This window comes from Triticum dicoccoides, chromosome 7B (assembly GCF_002162155.2).
Source record: "Triticum dicoccoides isolate Atlit2015 ecotype Zavitan chromosome 7B, WEW_v2.0, whole genome shotgun sequence".
In the NCBI taxonomy this organism is placed as follows: Eukaryota; Viridiplantae; Streptophyta; class Magnoliopsida; order Poales; family Poaceae; genus Triticum; species Triticum dicoccoides.
This window is the reverse complement of record NC_041393.1, coordinates 704,938,029-704,958,417: the sequence shown is the minus strand read 5'-3', so window position 1 is coordinate 704,958,417 and position 20,389 is coordinate 704,938,029.

Here is a 20,389-nt window from a genome sequence, read left to right as displayed (position 1 = left end):
AGACGAAGGGAGGAGTGGAGAAGCCAAGAGTGAGTTTCACACATTGTGCATCCGAACCAGGGGAATTAACATTTCCACGGAGGAGGACAATCGGGGAGGTGAATCTAAGGTTTCCTCCCCTCGCGGGAAAAAGAGGGCCGCCTCCGAAGACTTGAAAACAGAGGCGCCTAAACAAGGGAAGAAAACTTCACCAAAGGGCCCTGCCCAGAATGGCGTTCCTACCGCGCCGTGCCCGCTAACGGGCCAGCCCTACACCGAGCTATAAGTTAATAAACAAGAAGCTTATTGCTTTTTCCTCTGAGAGTAATAACCAGGACCTATTTTTTTGCATCCCGGCTAGCAGTTCGTCTCAACAGGGTTCGTCCTCGGGGGATCTTCTTCTGGAGATGATGGAGAGTGAAACCCCACCTGCCTCTCCGCCCCATGGGGCAGGCGGCCCTGAGGTGTCGTCACGGAGGAGTCCGGATCTACTGAGGCCAGAAGCTAACACTTTGGCCGTCCCGAGCCTAGCGCGTTCGGTTCCCGTTGAGGGCAATGAGAAGGGTTCGGGAGAGTCCGGTGCCCGGTCAAACATACTAACGGGCCTCCTGGAGCAAGCTGCTCTCTCGGAGGATCACCATACACTAATGAGTACGGTGTTGGAGAAAATTTCCTCCGCCACAAGCGGGTTAAATGAAGCTTTTAGAAGCTTGCTCAAAGGCTTTGAGGTAAGCAACGAAATACATAATTGTTGGTTGCACCGCACGTAATAGATGTGCTATGTATAGATAGTAGCCCCTGAGACTGTGGTTGCCAGCCCATGGCGGCAAACGGAGGATCACACTCCTAGGTAATGGTTGCTAAGGGTCTGGCGGTAGACCAGACCGCCGAATTCGGCGAATTGAGGCGACAGATTGACGTGGTGGATGCCGACGTCACGCTTGTAAACAAGCGATTCGACGAGTCGCAGAGTATGCGCTCGTATTTCCTTATTTGTTTAGGAAATTGTAAGAAGGTTGTAATATTAATATGATGTGATGTGGCTGCAGGCGGAGCTGCTTCCATTGAGGCCCTGAGGGCGGAACTTGCCCTAGCCAAGGAAAAAGCCCGGGTTAGCAATGCGGCTGCCCTAAAGGAAGCCGAAGACTTGAGAGGCGAACAGGCTGCTCATCTCTGAAGCGAAGAAAAGATAGCCGAGATGGGTGTGGAGCTGAGGGACACCGCCGGCCGGTATGAGCTTCTCGATAAGGAGAATCGGGCAAAGGCGGCTGACCTGAAGAAGGCGCTGGATTCGGCTAAGGAGATGCGCTCTAACATTAGAGATGCGCGGGAGGAACTTCGACAAGCCGGAGAAATCGCGGCTGGAAACCCATATTTGTTGCGGATGAAGTTCTTAGACCCAAAGTATGCTCCTTTGGATCAACTTTGAAGCGCTGCAGATGAGTATGCGGACTTGGCAAAGAGTATGACTGATGCGACCAAGTTATTCAAGGATCATAAAGATAATGAAATAGAAAGGCTATTCTGGTCGCAATTTAGCGCTCCAACGCGCTCATTGCCATTAAGTGAGAAGATGGCCGCTATAGCCAAGCTCCATAGGTTGTCCGCTCTTGCAATGAGGTCCGTAATAGACCATCTGTGGCCGAGAGGACCGAGGCCGGACAGTTACTTTGGTTTAGTGCAGCAACTATTTGGCGCCAGATCATGAATTGATGCCGTGAAGAGGTCGGCGTGCATAGAGGGTGCGCGGATGGCTCTTGCCCGTGTTAAAACATATTGGGAGGATATGGAGGCCACCAGAATTGCAACCCAGGGTCCAGCAGGAAGCCAAGACCCAGCCAAGCACTATTTTGAGCAGGTCATAGAAGGTGCCCGTAGAATAGAGGCTCATTGCTCGAAGAATGTCATGTCCGAGTGACAAGTCTATTGATTGTAAACAATTATGTGTTAATTATAGAGGTTGTTTTTATACTTTTGCCTGAAAGTATTATAATGTCTCCTGTGTGGCCGTTTATGTATGCATATAACATGAAAGTTAGTAGTCGTTGGCTTTAGCCCCCACGCATATAATGCGGGGGTGTTCGAAAAAATCTGCGTAAACACACTTGATCCAATGTCTTGGTCCATTAAGGAGGTGATCGCACATCGAACTAGGCAACTGGACTATATAGCTATAACACTTTCACTTAGCCATAGGAGTTGAGAGGTGGGGCTACTATGTAGCCCCTGGTACTTCCGCGTGCATCCGGATACAGTGCGCGTACGTACTTGACTGGGAAACCGGTCCTTCATTGATGCGGAGGAATCCTATAGATTCCGATGAGTCCTCGAGTGGTTGACCAGTCTCTCGCTGTATCACGACAGTCAATTTTCGGCTTTCTCTACTGAGGTGCTCATCCGGAATAACCAGGGCACAACCGCAGTAGTTCTCCTTTGGCCGCCTTAGCCGATAGAACGGAACGTAAGGTAGCAAACCCAGGAGCCGGGCTAACCCAACATTTGACCAAAGACATGCTTCAGAGCTGATGCATATAAGTCCAAACTCGCGATGCCGAACACTCCCGAAGGTATTTGGACTTTATAGCAAATACTAGGCTGAGTAACGCCCTTGACCCTGTATTTCCAGGTACATGCATTGATCTGTCGTGGCGAAAAGCCTATTACGCCAGTGTCCCTTGTGGGTGTATGGAATACCTATGGGATGTCAAGCAACAAAAGACAGTAAGGAAGGTTTACACAGGGGCTTAATCTAAAGAGAAACCTTTGAGCGGGCCCTGCTGCACGTCTGCGTCTTTGTCTTCGTTGTGCCGTATCCTGGGAGGGTGTCGCATGGGTAGTGTCTGTAAAAACGAAAACTCATATATAGGAGTAAGCGTGCGGGAGGTTGGTTATTCTCAATGGATATTAGAAATATGAGATATTGGCCTATTGATAATGCAAGCCGAATTATGGGCTTTATTATGTGTTGACAGCCCCTAGTACCATTTATGGGGATATATGTATAGCACCCAGCCAGGGTTTATCCGGGCTGTTGTTGATGGTGGTGCACCGGACTCGTCTAGCCGTGTCCGTGGTCTTAACGACCGATCATGCGTTCTGGTGGGAGAGGCCGCTTAGTGTCCGGCTACAGGAGCTGCCGCATACTACTCTGTGTTTCCACTAACCGTTATGACGCCACGTGGACCGGGCATCTTAAGTTTAAGGCAGGCGTAGTTCGGTATTGCATTAAAGCAAGCGAAGGCCATTCTTCCTAGTAATGCATGATAACTGCTGCTGAAGGGAGCAATATCGAAGAGTAATTCCTTGCTTCTGAATTTGTCGGGAGAACCGAATGTTACTTCTAATACGAGGGAGCCCCGGCAGCAGGCCTCAATGCCTGGTATCACTCCGTTAAAGGTGGTGTTACTCTGGCTTATCCTGGATGGGTCTATCCCCATCTTGCGGATGGTGTCCTGATATATCAGATTAAGACTACTGCCGCCGTCCATTAGGACTCGAGTGAGATGGTATCCATCAATTATTTGGTCGAGCACCAAGGCAGCCAATCTTCCGTGCCGGATACTGGTCGGGTAGTCCCTGTGATCAAAAGTGATCGGGCAGGCCGCCCAGGGGTTGAATTTGGGGGCAACGAACTCCATGTGGGTTGCGTGGACCATGTTTACTGTTTAACTGCTGGCGGGAATTTTTTCTGTTCCCCAGTGTTCGGCTGGCGAGGCTCATCCTCGTCTTCACTTGGTGTTTCCCTTCACTTGTGTTCGGCATTTAACTTGCCAGCCTGCTTGAAGACCCAACACTCTCTGTGAGTATGATTTGCAGGTTTTTCTGGGGTGCCATGGATTTGGCACAGTCTGTCTAGGACTTTATTTGGGTCGGACGGTCCTTCTTTGCTGCCTTCAAATGGTTCTTTCTTTGATCGGGTCGTGAGCCCCTGAATCCGGCGTTGACCGCCGTGTTGTCCGGACTATCTTCATTGCTCTAACGCTTGTTCTTGTTGCGTCGTGGCTTCCCATTGCCATCTCGAATTTTGGATGTGCCCGGGTCGCTGGTGCCCCTACGGGCCAACCAGCTGCCCTCGCCCGCACAAAAGCGGGTCATAAGGCTTGTTAAGGCCGTCATCGTCCTTGGCTTTTCTTGGCCGAGGTGCCTGGCCAGCCACTCATCCCGAATACTGTGTTAAAAGGCTGCTAGGGCTTCGGCATCTGGACAGTCGACGATTTGGTTCTTCTTAGTGAGAAATCTGTTCCAAAGCTTGGGGCTGACTCTCCGGGCTGTTGTATTATCACTACAGGAATCCAGTATTTTGCCATCTGCCACGGCGGACAGCAAAGGCACGGACGGCGGACGGCAAAGAGCTTTGCCGTCCGCCGCGGACAGCAAATAGCTCCGGCAAAGACAGGGTCGGCAAACAGGTCCTTTGTCGTCTGCTTTCTGAAGCGGACGGCAAAGAGCCCTTTGCCTACAGCGGCGGACGGCAAAGAGGAGGGACGGCAAAATACTGGACGTCCGCCAGCGTTAGTCCGTTAGTCCGTTAAGCATCTTTGCCGTCAGCCGAGGTACAACAGACAACAAAGAATGGGATTAAAATTAAAAAATAAAAATAACACAGTACAGATGCCACGCCGCCGTTCGTCATTCATGTCTGTCGGTTTCGTGTTTGTGTCTAGTTAATCTCTGTCAATTCATATTTGTTGGTCGTGTCCACAGCAGCAATAGGAGCCAAACGGAGGACACTGGCCGCCCTGCCCGCACCCGCCGTGCCCTGCTAGCGCCGCCCGCCTGCTCGTCGCTCGTAGCGGCCTCCCGTATCGGCCGCCCTGCCCGCACAGGCCCGTAGCGGCCGTGCCCTGCTCCCGCTGTCCGCCCCGCTGGTTCCTGGAGAGAGAGGATTCAGACAGGGGGTAGAGAAGAGGAAGGGGAAGCCGGGGGCCTGCCGGTGCCGGCAGAGGGTTCGCTAGTCGGGGGACCAAGGCTGGTGACCAGCGAGTGGATCGAACCTTGTGGCGCGTTGCAGCGGGAGAAGAAGGGAGCCGAAGGAGGTGTTGGGGAACGTAGCAGAAATTCAAAATTTTCCTACGTGTCACCAAGATCTATCTATGGAGAGACCAGCAACGAGTAGAAAGAGAATGCATCTACATACCCTTGCAGATCGCTAAGCGGAAGCGTTCAAGAGAACGGGGTTGAAGGAGTCGTACTCGTCGTGATTCAAATCATCGATGATCAAGTGCCGAACGCACGGCACCTCCGCGTTCAACACACGTACAGCCCGGTGACGTCTCCCACGCCTTGATCCAGCAAGGAGAGAGGGAGAGGTTGAGGAAGACTCCATCCAACAGCAGCACAACGGCGTGGTGGTGATGGAGGAGCGTGGCAATCCAGCAGGGCTTCGCCAAGCACCACGGGAGAGGAGGAGCACTTGGGAGAGGGAGGGCTGCGCCAGGGGCAAGCGTGAAGCTCCCATGCGCCTCCCCACTATATATAGGGGTGGAGGGGCTGGTTTCTTGCCCTCCAAGTCCATTGGGGCGTTGGCAAAGGTGGGAGGAAAGAAATCCCATCATTTCCTTCCCCACCGATTGGTATCCCCCCTTTTTAGGGATCTTGATCTTATCCCTTTGGGATATGATCTTATTCCTTCTAAGGGGGGATCTTGGTGCGCCTTGACCAGGGGTGTGGGGCCTTTCCCCCACTACCCACGTTCATGTGGGTCCCCCCATGCAGGTGGGCCCCACTCCGGAACCTTCTAGAACCTTCCCGGTACAATACCGAAAAATCCCGAACATTTTCCGGTGGCCAAAATAGGACTTCCCATATATAAATCTTTACCTCCGGACCATTCCGGAACTCCTCTTGACGTCCGGGATCTCATCCGGGACTCCGAACAACATTCGGTAACCACATACAAACTTCCTTTATAACCCTAGCGTCATCGAACCTTAAGTGTGTAGACCCTACGGGTTCGGGAGACATGCAGACATGACCGAGACGTTCTCTGGTCAATAACCAACAGCGGGATCTGGATACCCATGATGGCTCCCACATGCTCCACGATGATCTCATCGGATGAACCACGATGTCAAGGACTTAATCAATCCCGTATACAATTCCCTTTGTCTATCGGTATGTTACTTGCCCGAGATTCGATCGTCGGTATCCAATACCTTGTTCAATCTCGTTACCGGCAAGTCACTTTACTCGTTCCGTAACACATCATCCCGTGATCAACTCCTTGGTCACATTGCGCATATGATGATGTCCTACCGAGTGGGCCCAGAGATACCTCTCCGTTTACACGGAGTGACAAATCCCAGTCTCGATCCGCATAAAACAATAGATACTTTTGGAGATACCTGTAGTGCACCTTTATAGTCACCCAGTTACGTTGTGATGTTTGATACACCCAAAGCACTCCTACGGTATCCAGGAGTTACACGCTCTCATGGTCAAAGGAAGAGATACTTGACATTGGCAAAGCTCTAGCAAACGAACTACACGATCTTTGTGCTAGGCTTAGGATTGGGTCTTGTCCATGACATCATTCTCCCAATGATGTGATCCCGTTATCAACGACATCCAATGTCCATAGCCAGGAAACCATGACTATCTGTTGATCACAACGAGCTAGTCAACTAGAGGCTCACTAGGGACATATTGTGGTCTATGTATTCACACGTGTATTACAATTTCCGGATAATACAGTTATAGCATGAATAAAAGACAATTATCATGAACAAGGAAATATAATAATAACACTTTTATTATTGCCTCTAGGGCATATTTCCAACAGTCTCCCACTTGCACTAGAGTCAATAATCTAGTTCACATCGCCATGTGATTAACACTCACAGGTCACATCGCCATGTGACTAATACCCAAGAGTTTACTAGAGTCAGTAGTCTAGTTCACATCACTATGTGATTAACACTCACTGAGTTTTATGTTTGATCATGTTGCTTGTGAGAGAGGTTTTAGTCAACGGGTCTGAACCTTTCAGATCCGTGTGTGCTTTACAAATCTCTATGTCATCTCCTAGATACAGCTACCACGCTCTATTTGGAGCTATTCCAAATAACTGTTCCACTTGGAGCTATTCTAAATTGTTGCCCCATAATACGTATCCGGTATCTCTACTTAGAGCTATCCGGATAGGTGTTAAGCTTGCATCGACGTAACCTTTACGACGAACTCTTTTACCACCTCCATAATCGAGAAAATTCCTTAGTCCACTAGTTACTAAGGATAACTTTGACCGCTGTCTGTGATCCATTCTTGGATCACTCTTGTACCCCTTGACTAACTCATGGCAAGGCACACTTCAGGTGCGGTACACAGCATAGCATACTATAAAGCCTATGTCTTAAGCATAGGAGACGACCTTCGTCCTTTCTATTCTGCCATGGTCGAGCTTTAAGTCTTAACTTCGTACCTTACAACTCAGGCAAGAACTTCTTCTTTGACTGATCCATCTTGAATACCTTCAAGATCATGTCAAGGTATGTGCTCATTTGAAAGTATTATTAAGTATTTTGATCTATCCTTATAGATCTCGATGCTCAATGTTCAAGTAGCTTAATCCCGGTTTTCTATTGAAAAACACGTTTCAAATAACCCTATATGCTTTCTAGAAATTCTACATCATTTCTGATCAACATATACTCATCAGAAATTCTATAGTGCTCCCACTCACTTCTTTGGAAATACAAGTTTCTCATAAACTTTGTACAAACCCAAAATTTTTGATCATCATCAAAGCATACATTCCAACTCCGAGATGCTCACTCCAGTCCTTAGAAGGATTGCTGGAGCTTTGCATACTTATTAGCATCTTTCGGGATTGACAAAACCTTCCGGTTGTATCACATACAACCTTTCCTCATTAAAATCGTCGAGGAAACAATGTTTTGACATCCTATCTGCAAGATTTCATAAATAATGCAGTAATCGCTAATATAATTCCAACAGACTCTTAGCATCGCTACGAGTGAGAAAATCTCATCGTAGTCAACTCCTTGAACTTGTCGGAAAACATCTTAACGACAAGTCGAGCTTTCTTAATGGTGACATTTACCATCATTCTCCGTCTTCCTTTTGAAATCCATCTGTACTCATTAGCCTTACGACCATCGAGCCGTTCTGCCAAAGTCTACACTTTGTTTTCATACATGGATCCTCTCTCGGATTTTATGGCCTCAAGCCATTTATCGGAATCCGGGCCCACCATCGCTTCTCCATAGCTCGTAGGTTCATTGTTGTCTAGCAACATGACCTTCAAGACAGGATTACGTACCACTCTGAAGTAGTACGCATCCTTGTCATCCTACGAGGTTTGGGAGTGACTTGATCCGAAGTTTCATGATCAATATCATAAGCTTCCACTTCAATTGGTGTAGGTGCCACAGGAACAACTCCCTGTGCCCTGTCACACACTAGTTGAAGAGACGGTTCAATAACCTCATCAAGTCTCCACCATCCTCCCACTCAATTCTTTCGAGAGAAACTTTTCCTCGAGAAAGGACCCGATTCTAGAAACAATCCATATTGCTTTCGGATCTGAATTAGGAGGTATACCCAACTGTTTTGGGTTTCCTATGAAGATGCATTTTATCCGCTTTAGGTTCGAGCTTATCAACCTAAAACTTTTTCATATAAGCGTCGTAGCCCCAAACTTTTAAGAAACGACAACTTAGGTTTCTCTAAACCGTAATTCATACGGTGTCATCTCATCGGAATTACGTGGTGCCCTATTTAAAGTGAATGTGGTTGTCTTTAATGCCTAACCCATAAACTATCGTGGCAGTTCGATAAGAGACATCATGCTATGCATCATATCCAATAGGGTGCAACTATGATGTTCGGACACACCATCACACTATGGTGTTCCAGGCGGTATTAATTGCGAAACAATTTCCACAATGTCTTAATTGTGTGCCAAAACTCGTAACTCAGATATTCATCTCTATGATCATATCATAGACATTTTATCCTCTTGTCACAATGATCTGCTACTTCACTCTGAAATTACTTGAACCATTCAATAATTCAGACTTGTGTTTCATCAAGTAAATATACTCAACATTTACTCGAATCATCTGTGAAGTAAGAACATAATGATATTCACTGCATGCCTCAGCACTCATTCGACTGCACACATCAAAATGTGTTACTTCCAACAAGTTGCTATCTTGTTCCATCTTACTGAAAATGAGGCTTTTCAGTCATCTTGCCCATGTGGTATGATTTGCATATCTCAAGTGATTCAAAATCAAGTGAGTCCGAACGATCCATTTGCATGGAGTTTCTTCATGCATATACTCCAATAGACATGGTTCGCATGTCTCAAACTTTTCAAAAACGAGTGAGTCCAAAGATCCATCAACATGGAGCTTCTTCATGCGTTTTATACCATTATGACTTACATGGCAGTGCCACAAGTAAGTGGTACTATCATTACTATCTTATATCTTTTGGCATGAAAATGTGTATCACTACGACCGAGATTCAATAAACCATTCCTTTAGGTGCAAGACCATTGAAGGTATTATTCAAAAATAGAGTAACCATTATTCTCCTTAAATGAATAACCGTATTGCGATAGACATAATCCAATCATGTCTATGCTCAACGCAAACACCAATCTCGGTGGTAGAGGGAGCGTGCGATGCTTGATCATATCAACCTTGGAAACACTTCCAACATATATCGTCAGCTCACCTTTAGCTAGTCTCCGTTTATTTTGTAGCTTTTATTTCGAGTTACTAACACTTAGCAACCGAACCGGTATCCAATACCCTGGTGCTACTAGGAGTACTAGTAAAGTACACATTAACATAATGTATATCCAATATACTTCTATCGACCTTGCCAGCCTTCTCATCTACCAAGTATCTAGGGTAATGCTGCTCCAGTGGTTGTTCCCCTTATTACAGAAGCACTTAGTCTCGGGTTTGGGTTCAACCTTGGGTTTCTTCACTAGAGCAGCAGCTGAATTGCCGTTTCATGAAGTATCCCTTTGTTCCCTTGCCCTTCTTGAAACTAGTGGTTTCACCAACCATCAACAATTGATGCTCCTTCTTGATTTCTACTTTCGCAGTGTCAAACATCATGAATATTTCAAGGATCATCATATCTATCCCTGATATGTTATAGTTAATCACGAAGCTCTAGCAGCTTGGTGGCAATGACTTTGGGGAAACATCACTATCTCATCTGGAGGATCAACTCCCACTCGATTCAAGTGATTGTTGTGCTCAGACAATCTGAGCACAAGCTCAACGATTGAGCTTTTCTCCCTTAGTTTGCAGGCTAAGAAAATCGTCGGAGGTCTTATACCTCTTGACGTGGGCACGAGCCTGAAATCCCAATTTCATCCCTCGAAACATCTCATATGTTCCGCGACGTTTCGAAAAACGTCTTTGGTGCCTCAACTCTAAACCGTTTAACTGAACTATCATGTAGTTATCAAAACGTGTATGTCCGATGTTCGCAACATCCACAAACGACGTTTGGGGTTCAGCACACTGAGCAGTGCATTAAGGACATAAGCTTTCTACTGTCCGCATAATTGCTACTATCAACTTTCAACTATATTTTCTCTAGGAACATATCTAAACAGTGGAACTAAAGCGCGAGCTTACGACATAATTTGCAAAAGGTCTTTTGACTATGTTCAGGATAATTAAGTTCATCTTATGAACTCCCACTCAGATAGACATCCCTCTGGTCATCTAAGTGATTACATGATCCGAGTCAACTAGGCCGTGTCCGATCATCACGTGAGACGGACTAGCCAATGTCGGTGAACATCTTCATGTTGATCGTATCTACTATACGACTCATGCTCGACCTTTCGGTCTCCGTGTTCCGAGGCCATGTCTGTACATGCTAGGCTCGTCAAGTTAACCCTAAGTGTATTGCTGTGTAAATCTGTCTTACACCCGTTGTATGTGAACGTAAGAATCCATCACACCCGATCATCACGTGGTGCTTAGAAGCGACGAACTGTAGCAACGGTGCACAGTTAGGGGAGAACACTTCTTGAAATTGTTGTAAGGGATCATCTTATTTACTACCGTCGTCCTAAGTAAACAAGATGCATAAACATAATAAACATCACATGCAATTATATAGTAGTGACATGATATGGCCAATATCATATAGCTCCATTGATCTCCATCTTCGGGGCTCCATGATCATCATCGTCACCGGCATGACACCATGATCTCCATCATCATGATCTCCATCATCGTGTCTCCATGAAGTCGTCTCGCCAACTTATTACTTCTACTACTATGGCTACCGGTTAGCAATAAAGTAAAGTAATTACATGGCGTTGTTCAATGACACGCAGGTCATACAATAAATAAAGACAACTCCTATGGCTCCTGCCGGTTGTCATACTCATCGACATGCAAGTCGTGAATCCTATTACAAGAACATGATCAATCTCGTACATCACATATCATTCATCACATTCTTGTTGGCCATATCACATCACATAGCATACCCTGCAAAAACAAGTTAGACGTCCTCTAATTGTTGTTTGCATGTTTTACGTGGCTGTTATGGGTTTCTAGCAAGAACGTTTCTTACCTACGCAAAACCACAACGTGATATGTCAATTGCTATTTACCCTTCATAAGGACCCTTTTCATCGAATCCGTTTCGACTAAAGTGGGAGAGACTGGCACCCGCTAGCCACCTTATGCACCAAGTGCATGTCAATCGGTGGAACCTGTCTCACGTAAGAGTACGTGTAAGGTCGGTCCGGGCCGCTTCATCCCACAATACCGTCGAAACAAGATTGGACTAGTAACGGTAAGCATATTGAACAAAATCAACGCCCACAACTACTTTGTGTTCTACTCGTGCAAAGAATCTACGCAATAGACCTAGCTCATGATGACACTGTTGGGGAACGTAGCAGAAATTCAAAATTTTCCTACGTGTCACCAAGATCTATCTATGGAGAGACCAGCAACGAGTAGAAAGAGAATGCATCTACATACCCTTGTAGATCGCTAAGCGGAAGCGTTCAAGAGAACGGGGTTGAAGGAGTCGTACTCGTCGTGATTCAAATCATCGATGATCAAGTGCCGAACGCACGGCACCTCCGCGTTCAACACACGTACAGCCCGGTGACGTCTCCCACGCCTTGATCCAGCAAGGAGAGAGGGAGAGGTTGAGGAAGACTCCATCCAACAGCAGCACAACGGCGTGGTGGTGATGGAGGAGCGTGACAATCCAGCAGGGCTTCGCCAAGCACCACGGGAGAGGAGGAGCACTTGGGAGAGGGAGGGCTGCGCCAGGGGCAAGCGTGAAGCTCCCATGCGCCTCCCCACTATATATAGGGGTGGAGGGGGCTGGTTTCTTGCCCTCCAAGTCCATTGGGGCGTTGGCAAAGGTGGGAGGAAAGAAATCCCATCATTTCCTTCCCCACCGATTGCTATCCCCCCTTTTTAGGGATCTTGATCTTATCCCTTTGGGATATGATCTTATTCCTTCTAAGGGGGGATCTTGGTGCGCCTTGACCAGGGGTGTGGGGCCTTTCCCCCACTACCCACGTTCATGTGGGTCCCCCCATGCAGGTGGGCCCCACTCCGGAACCTTCTAGAACCTTCCCGGTACAATACCGAAAAATCCCGAACATTTTCCGGTGGCCAAAATAGGACTTCCCATATATAAATCTTTACCTCCGAACCATTCCGGAACTCCTCGTGACGTCCGGGATCTCATCCGGGACTCCGAACAACATTCAGTAACCACATACAAACTTCCTTTATAACCCTAGCGTCATCGAACCTTAAGTGTGTAGACCCTACGGGTTCGGGAGACATGCAGACATGACCGAGACGTTCTCCGGTCAATAACCAACAGCGGGATCTGGATACCCATGATGGCTCCCACATGCTCCACGATGATCTCATCGGATGAACCACGATGTCAAGGACTTAATCAATCCCGTATACAATTCCCTTTGTCTATCAGTATGTTACTTGCCCGAGATTCGATCGTCGGTATCCAATACCTTGTTCAATCTCGTTACCGGCAAGTCACTTTACTCGTTCCGTAACACATCATCCCGTGATCAACTCCTTGGTCACATTGCGCATATGATGATGTCCTACCGAGTGGGCCCAGAGATACCTCTCCGTTTACACGGAGTGACAAATCCCAGTCTCGATCCGCATAAAACAATAGATACTTTCGGAGATACCTGTAGTGCACCTTTATAGTCACCCAGTTACGTTGTGACGTTTGATACACCCAAAGCACTCCTACGGTATCCAGGAGTTACACGCTCTCATGGTCAAAGGAAGAGATACTTGACATTGGCAAAGCTCTAGCAAACGAACTACACGATCTTTGTGCTAGGCTTAGGATTGGGTCTTGTCCATCACATCATTCTCCCAATGATGTGATCCCGTTATCAACGACATCCAATGTCCATAGCCAGGAAACCATGACTATCTGTTGATCACAACGAGCTAGTCAACTAGAGGCTCACTAGGGACATATTGTGGTCTATGTATTCACACGTGTATTACGATTTCCGGATAATACAGTTATAGCATGAATAAAAGACAATTATCATGAACAAGGAAATATAATAATAACACTTTTATTATTGCCTCTAGGGCATATTTCCAACAGGAGGCAGAGCAGAGGAAGGGGAAGCCGGAGGTCTGCCGGCGGTGGCGGGGGGTTCGCCGGCCGGAGGACCCGCGACTGGTGGCTCCGGCAAGAGGACCACTACGCGGGCGATCTGGTTGCGCCAACGAGAGAGAGAATGGTGCAAGAGATAGAGACACAAAGAATGTGGGGTGGGTGGATAGAGGACGAGGGGAAGGGCCCCGAGCACGACGGCTTGTCTGTTCATGCGATGCGTGCGAGCGATGCTGAGGGCCCCACGCACGATGGGTGCGTGCGATGCATGGTTGGGGTGGATGCCCCTGCCATGTCATCGATCCATGGGAAAAAGGTTCCAACCAATAGGAAATCAGTAGAAGATTTGTGTTTGTTCATCCTATTTCTTTTGATAAAACAGACATGCAAAAGTTTAGTAAATTTTCTTAAAGTTTTTTTCCCTGTCTTCTAGGACTTATAAACCAATACCGTGCAAAATTTCATATTCTTTTGACCTTGTTTAGATTTTCAAAAAAATCAAAAGGTTGATACATCTGTGTATTATGCCTTTACCCACACAAAAAAAGATAGACCACCTCTTTGTCGTCTGCCAGCAGATGGCAAAGAATCTTTGCCGTCTGCTAGGAGAAGGCAAAGAAGTTGACCTAGCCACGCCGTGCCCCGTGTGGCCCACCAGGCTCTTTGCCGTCTGCCTTTTCCTCTTTGCCGACAGCTGGCGGACGGCAAAGATCCAGCTGATGGCAAAGACTCTCTTTGCCATCAGCTTGTTCTTTGCCGTCTGCTTTACCGAAGCAGACAGCAAAGAGCCTCTTTGCCATCAGCTGGAAGACGGCAAAGAGCTGGCAGACGGCAAAATGCCAGATTCCAGTGGTGTATGTGACTTAAATCGTCTGCATCCGGAGGTCGGACATAGGTCCCTTGGAAATTGGCCCTAAAAGCGTCCTCAAGTTCCTCCCAACTTCCAATTGATTTTTTGGGGAGGCTTTTCAACCAGTGCCGAGCTGGCCCTTTCAACTTGAGGGGAGGGTATTTGATGGCGTGGAGGTCATCCCCATGGGCCATGTGTATATGAAGGATAAAATCCTCAATCCAGACCCCAGGGTCTGTTGTTCCGTCATATGCCTCTATGTTCACGGGTTTGAACCCCTGTGGAAATTCGTGGTCCAGCACCTCGTCGGTGAAACACAGGGGGTGCGCGGCCCCTCTGTACCTGGACATGTCGTGGCATGCTGCCGACGGTTGTTGTATCTGGGTTTGATTCCAAACTGGTATTTGATCAGTATGATCATTTTGGTGACCATAATCCCATGTCGGAGCGCACCCTCTGGATCCATAGACGGACCTAGTCGCACCAACCTTTTTGTCCAGGAGCTCACGTAAATCGTGTGCGGCGTCAATGGCTGCTCTATTGCAGCCATTAAATGGTTGGTCCGACTAATTGGCCCTATTGTTCTTTGGCGGAATGGGCTCTGCAGCCTCATCGTTGAATTCCGGCAGCAGCTTGCGCTTTGGGTAGCTCTTTGTGTGGCGATCGTCGCCATATCTTTCTTCACTGTTTAGCACTTTCTTCCATCTTCGGTTGAGCTTATCATGCGCGGTGTTAAGCCTTTGTTTCTGCTTCTTTAAGCTCCTCGTTGTGGCCATAAGCCTTCTGCGGAGGTCATCTTGTTCCAAGAATCTTTGCGGGATGATGAATGCATCGTCAACTGGATTATCCTCCTCTCCGGAGGCAGTTTACTGATTTCGGCCCTCGGGATCGCTGTGGTCGGGCGTATGCTCTAGGCTGTGTTTGGCACGACCTAGCTTATCCTGCTCCATCGCTCGGTCCCTATGGTCGGTGTTGCCTTTGGAGTCAACCGGAGTGTCATCCTTTTTCGTGTTGTTATCGCTATTTTTACTGTGACTGGACTTAGAGCGGCGCCTGCATCGTCGTTTTGATTTTTGTCCGGGGGTTTGTCCTTCGTTGTGTCCTTTTTGTCACCATTGTCTTCTTTAGGTGTATCCACCATGTAGACACCATATGATGAAGTGGCAATCCAGCGCCCCATGGGCGGTGGTTCCAGATCGTCCCTTGCATCGACGTCAATACCATCGATGTTGTCGGAGTCGAATTCCAGCATGTCTGTTAGGTCATCGACAGTGGCTATAAAGTGGGTGGTGGGTGGGTTGCGATTTTCTTGGCCGGGATAGTTTGGCCAAGAGTCTCCTCATAAAGAGAGAGACTTTAACGAATTTAGCACATCGCTAAAGGGGGACTGCTGAAAGATATTCGCAGCGGTGAATTCCATGATTGGTGCCTCATCAGTTGCGACGGGCACGGATGCGCACGGTCCGGAACCTGCGGCCGGAGACAAGTCTGGGGGTCCGGCGACACATATTTCCTTAGGAGTGGAATCTATGTTCGGCTCTAACGCTGATGAGTGTGTGACCTCCGTGGCGGGGTCCATCCCCCCGTCCTCGGATGGCACGATCTGCTCTAGATCGAAGTCCGGAGCGGTAGCAGCGCGATATCCCGAATATTGTCCGGCGGCAGATCTAAGTCATGCACATCGCGATCGTTCGGCGCTCCTGACGTGGGCTTGAGTCCGTCGAAGATCAAGTCTCCGCGGATGTCGGCAATGCAGTTTAGGTTCCCAAACCTGACCTGATGGTCAGGGTCGTAGCTGTCGATCTGCTCCTGATGACCAAGCGAGTTGGCCCGCAGTGCGAAGCCGCCGAACACGAAGATCTGTCCGAGGAGGAAGGCATCACCCCGAATGGTGTTGTTGAAGGTTGGAGAAGCCATCGAGCCTTACAGCAACGACACAGAGGAACTCTCAATGAAAGCACCAATGTCGGTGTCAAAACCGGCGGATCTCGGGTAGGGGGTCCCGAACTGTGCGTCTAAGGCTAATAGTAACAGGAGGCTAGGGACAATGTTTACCCAGGTTCGGGCCCTCTCGATGGAGGTAATACCCTACTTCCTGCTTGATTGATCTTGATGATATGAGTATTACAAGAGTTGATCTACCACGAGATCGTAGAGGCTAAACCCTAGAAGCTAGCCTATGGAATGATTGTTCTTGTCCTACGGACTAAACCCTTCAGTTTATATAGACACCGGAGGGGGCTAGGGTTACACAGAGTCGGTTACATAGAAGGAGATCTATTATCCGGATCGCCAAGCTTGCCTTCCATGTAAAGGAGAGTCCCATCCGGACACGGGACGAAGTCTTCAATCTTGTATCTTCATAGTCTAACAGTCCGACCAAAGTATATAGTCCGGCTGTCCGAATACCCCCTTATCCAGGACTCCCTCAGTGACCAATTAAAGCACAGGATGTGGGAAGATCATCTTGGTGGTGGGGGTAGCAGGTAGGTGAGGACACCTAAGACCATTTGTTGCACTGCAATATTAATCGGCAGTCAATCGAATTTCTTAGCTTGCGCACAAAATTAACAAAGCGGGCTGGTGGATAACCTTTGCAATAAAAATTGACATGCTGACGTGGCATGCGTGATGATGTGGAGTGTGTGCATGTTAAGATAAATCAAAGTAGTGGGATCAACTAGTTAGGTATAATAGATTAGTTTTAATGTTTGTTTAATGTATATAAGACAAACATTTCCTGAGAAGAAGAGAACTCTACCTCCACCTTCGCCTCATGTCTGACATGGAGAAATGTTCTTACTCTAGTTGTCGATAAAGTGGAATGCATAGTGGTTGAGAGTAGTAGTTTAGATTTTGAGGAGGACCAACAAGGAAAGCTTGGGGCGCGGTTCGCAACGCAAAGGCAGAACGACGTATAGCACTAGTAGAAAAACACCTAATAGTCCCGGTTCGTAAGGGCCTTTAGTCCCGGTTCATGAACCGGGACTAATGGGTCGTTACTAATACCTCCACCCATTAGTCCCGGTTCAAACACGAACCAGGACCAATGTGCCTCCATGTGGCCTGTGTGCCGAGCCCAGTCAGGGGGCCTTTGGTCCCGGTTGGTGGCACCAACCGGGACCAAAAGTCCATGTTTTTTTTAGAAAAGTGGCTGCTTTAGGGGTTTTGGGGGTTATTTTTAGGTTGTTATTAGCTAGCTAATAGAGAGAAGTGTCCTCTCTTATATCTTCGTCCTTGGTTTACCAACGCTGCTGCTATATATGTTCATTTCACCCGCTGATATAATAACCCATGCATGCTCGCATCATACATCATCATATATAATAACAAGTCCTACTAATCATGCATCATCATACAACTTCTACTCGTTATTAATAATAAGTCATACGATCATCATCCTCATAGTCATCGAACCCAACCCTACATAATTATTCTTAGCACATGATCATCAGTATCAGGTAGGACCTAAACACCCTTAAGGTAAAATAGCATAAAACAATATAGACACTGACTCTCCATTATGAAGAATGGCGATCATCCTGTCTCCAATTCTTGCCCTTCGCTACTTTTTGCTTCCAAGAAGCTTCTTACGACTGTCCATACATTTTTTCCATCCTTTGATTGTCATGTCTCCACTTCTTTTAGAAACCCGGTATGGACAGTTGAGATTCGTAGGAAGACCTGCTTGTATGTTCAAAACATGAAGGGTACCATGCGTATACATCAGATGAGGCACACAATCATTCGGGATTATCTGTTGAAAAACATAGTAATAACTTCGTAGTTAGCAATGATGTACTAGTTTTAGAAGTGTGCAAAAAGATGCATGGATGTCATAATAGTAAAAAATCTTACCAGGGTATCTCCATGGTAGTTACCGTAGTTCAACACGTGCATTAGTGGCACGTATTGACCATAATGTTGAGGAGTTTGATTGTAGATATTGTAGTTCTCAAGATCAGTACAAAATACGACCAGATGATTTTTCTCCTGATAAGTTAATTCGGAGCCTTCGGTATAGTAGGTTCTGTCTACCATCTTCCGCACATTCTTTGAAGAATGAAAATAAGCTATCAATGGAAATAAGTTGTCAACTATTTTGAAATAAACAATATAAATTACTTAATAATTATGTTAAGCTCACATGGGGAAAGAATTGGAGGTGTATCCACAAGGACGCAAATCGAAGGTCTCCCTTGCTCGATTGTAGGATCAACAAGATCCATGGTGACAAGCATACCCTCATCAAAACCATACATCTTGCAAAGTGCTTCCCAATTTTTGCAACCAAAATGGGTTACACTCTGAGCATTGTACAACTTTACTTGAAAATCCATACCATGATGGGTACTTAGGATAATTTTTTTGGTTTCCATACTTTCATGGTCTTCAAAACCCATCATCTCCAAGACATAGCGTCTTGCAAAGCATGGGATAAGCTAGTCGAATTGGAAAAGATGAAAAATACACGTTAAAATAGTTGAAGTCGTGCATAATTACGGAAAAAACTATTGTCGTCGTTGCGTACCGTATGAACATTGAAAGTCTCCTCGAGCTTAATGCTGAAGCGCCGATCTTCTCCAGCTCAATGAACCTGTCGCACATACCTCGGTCGTCGTGGCACCAGTTGCACTCCCCCGGGTGGTTTTCATCGTCCGAGTATGACATTTCTGGCCTAAGTTCATAATTCAAATATTAAATATATGTACTAAAAAACCTAGATTAGATCATTATTATTAATCACGGGTTGACTATCGGTGATGGTACGTAGCTCCTCCTTTCATTCCCGAGTGCATTATTACAACAAATTGTCTAGCACACGAGAATGAAGGAGAAGCTACCCCCATGACGGCGTGGATGATGGAGGGGGCTCCTAGATTTCTGCATAGAGTGCTCTTCAATTTTAGCATTCAAAGTAGGAGTACTTTTCCAATATGAGCATTCAATAAGCAAAACCAAATCGTAAAATAAAATAGTATTCAAATTAGCATGCATTCAATTATAACCAAAAGTACATCATCTCTTGTGTCCGTACATCGTCGAATACTCCTCGAATACTATCATATATATAGCATCACTAATTAATACAGCTAGAACCGTAGCGCCCGACGGGTATCGTCGCGGGCGGTGGACACCCAAAGATAAGGAACGATCACAGGATCATAGCTCCAGTGAGATCCCTGAAGAACCTGCCAGGTATTGTCGAACCTGCCCTCCAACGCAACCATGTAGCGACGGACGTGCTCGTCCTCCTCGCTGACATGGTGACGTACCACCTCCGCGGTGTCCGGAAGCCTCAACACAGTCACTGGCCCACGTGACCGCCACCAAATAAGGATCGGGTCAACAACGGGCTGCCTCCTCACCAACCTACGTCCCCCAGAAGGTAGGACCTCCCAATACCAGTCCGGCGGAGTCGAGTCCCGAACATGGCCCTGATCAAGCAGGCCTCCACTGCCGAGTCGACCACGACGAGGATGCGGGATAGGCATCGCCGACGACGATGCGGGAACTACGTACTTCTATATATAGTTAAATAAAGTAGTTTTATTAATTAAATCAACTATCTAGTTCAACTACTAAGCACTTACTATAAATAAATAAAGTAGTACTTACTAAAAACAAAGTAGCACTTACTATAAATAAATAAAGTAGCACTTACTATAAATAAATAAAGTAGCACTTACTACAAACTACTTCTATATGTAGTAAAATAAATTAGTTTATTAAATCAACTAGCTAGTTCAACTATATATGAAGCACTTACTATAAATAAAATAAAATAGTACTTACTAAAAATAAACTAGTATTTTTCTAACTAATTATATTAAACACTTTCTCTTCTTATTTTTTTCCTTTTTCTAAATACTATGAAAAATATATATTAAAATTCTACGAACA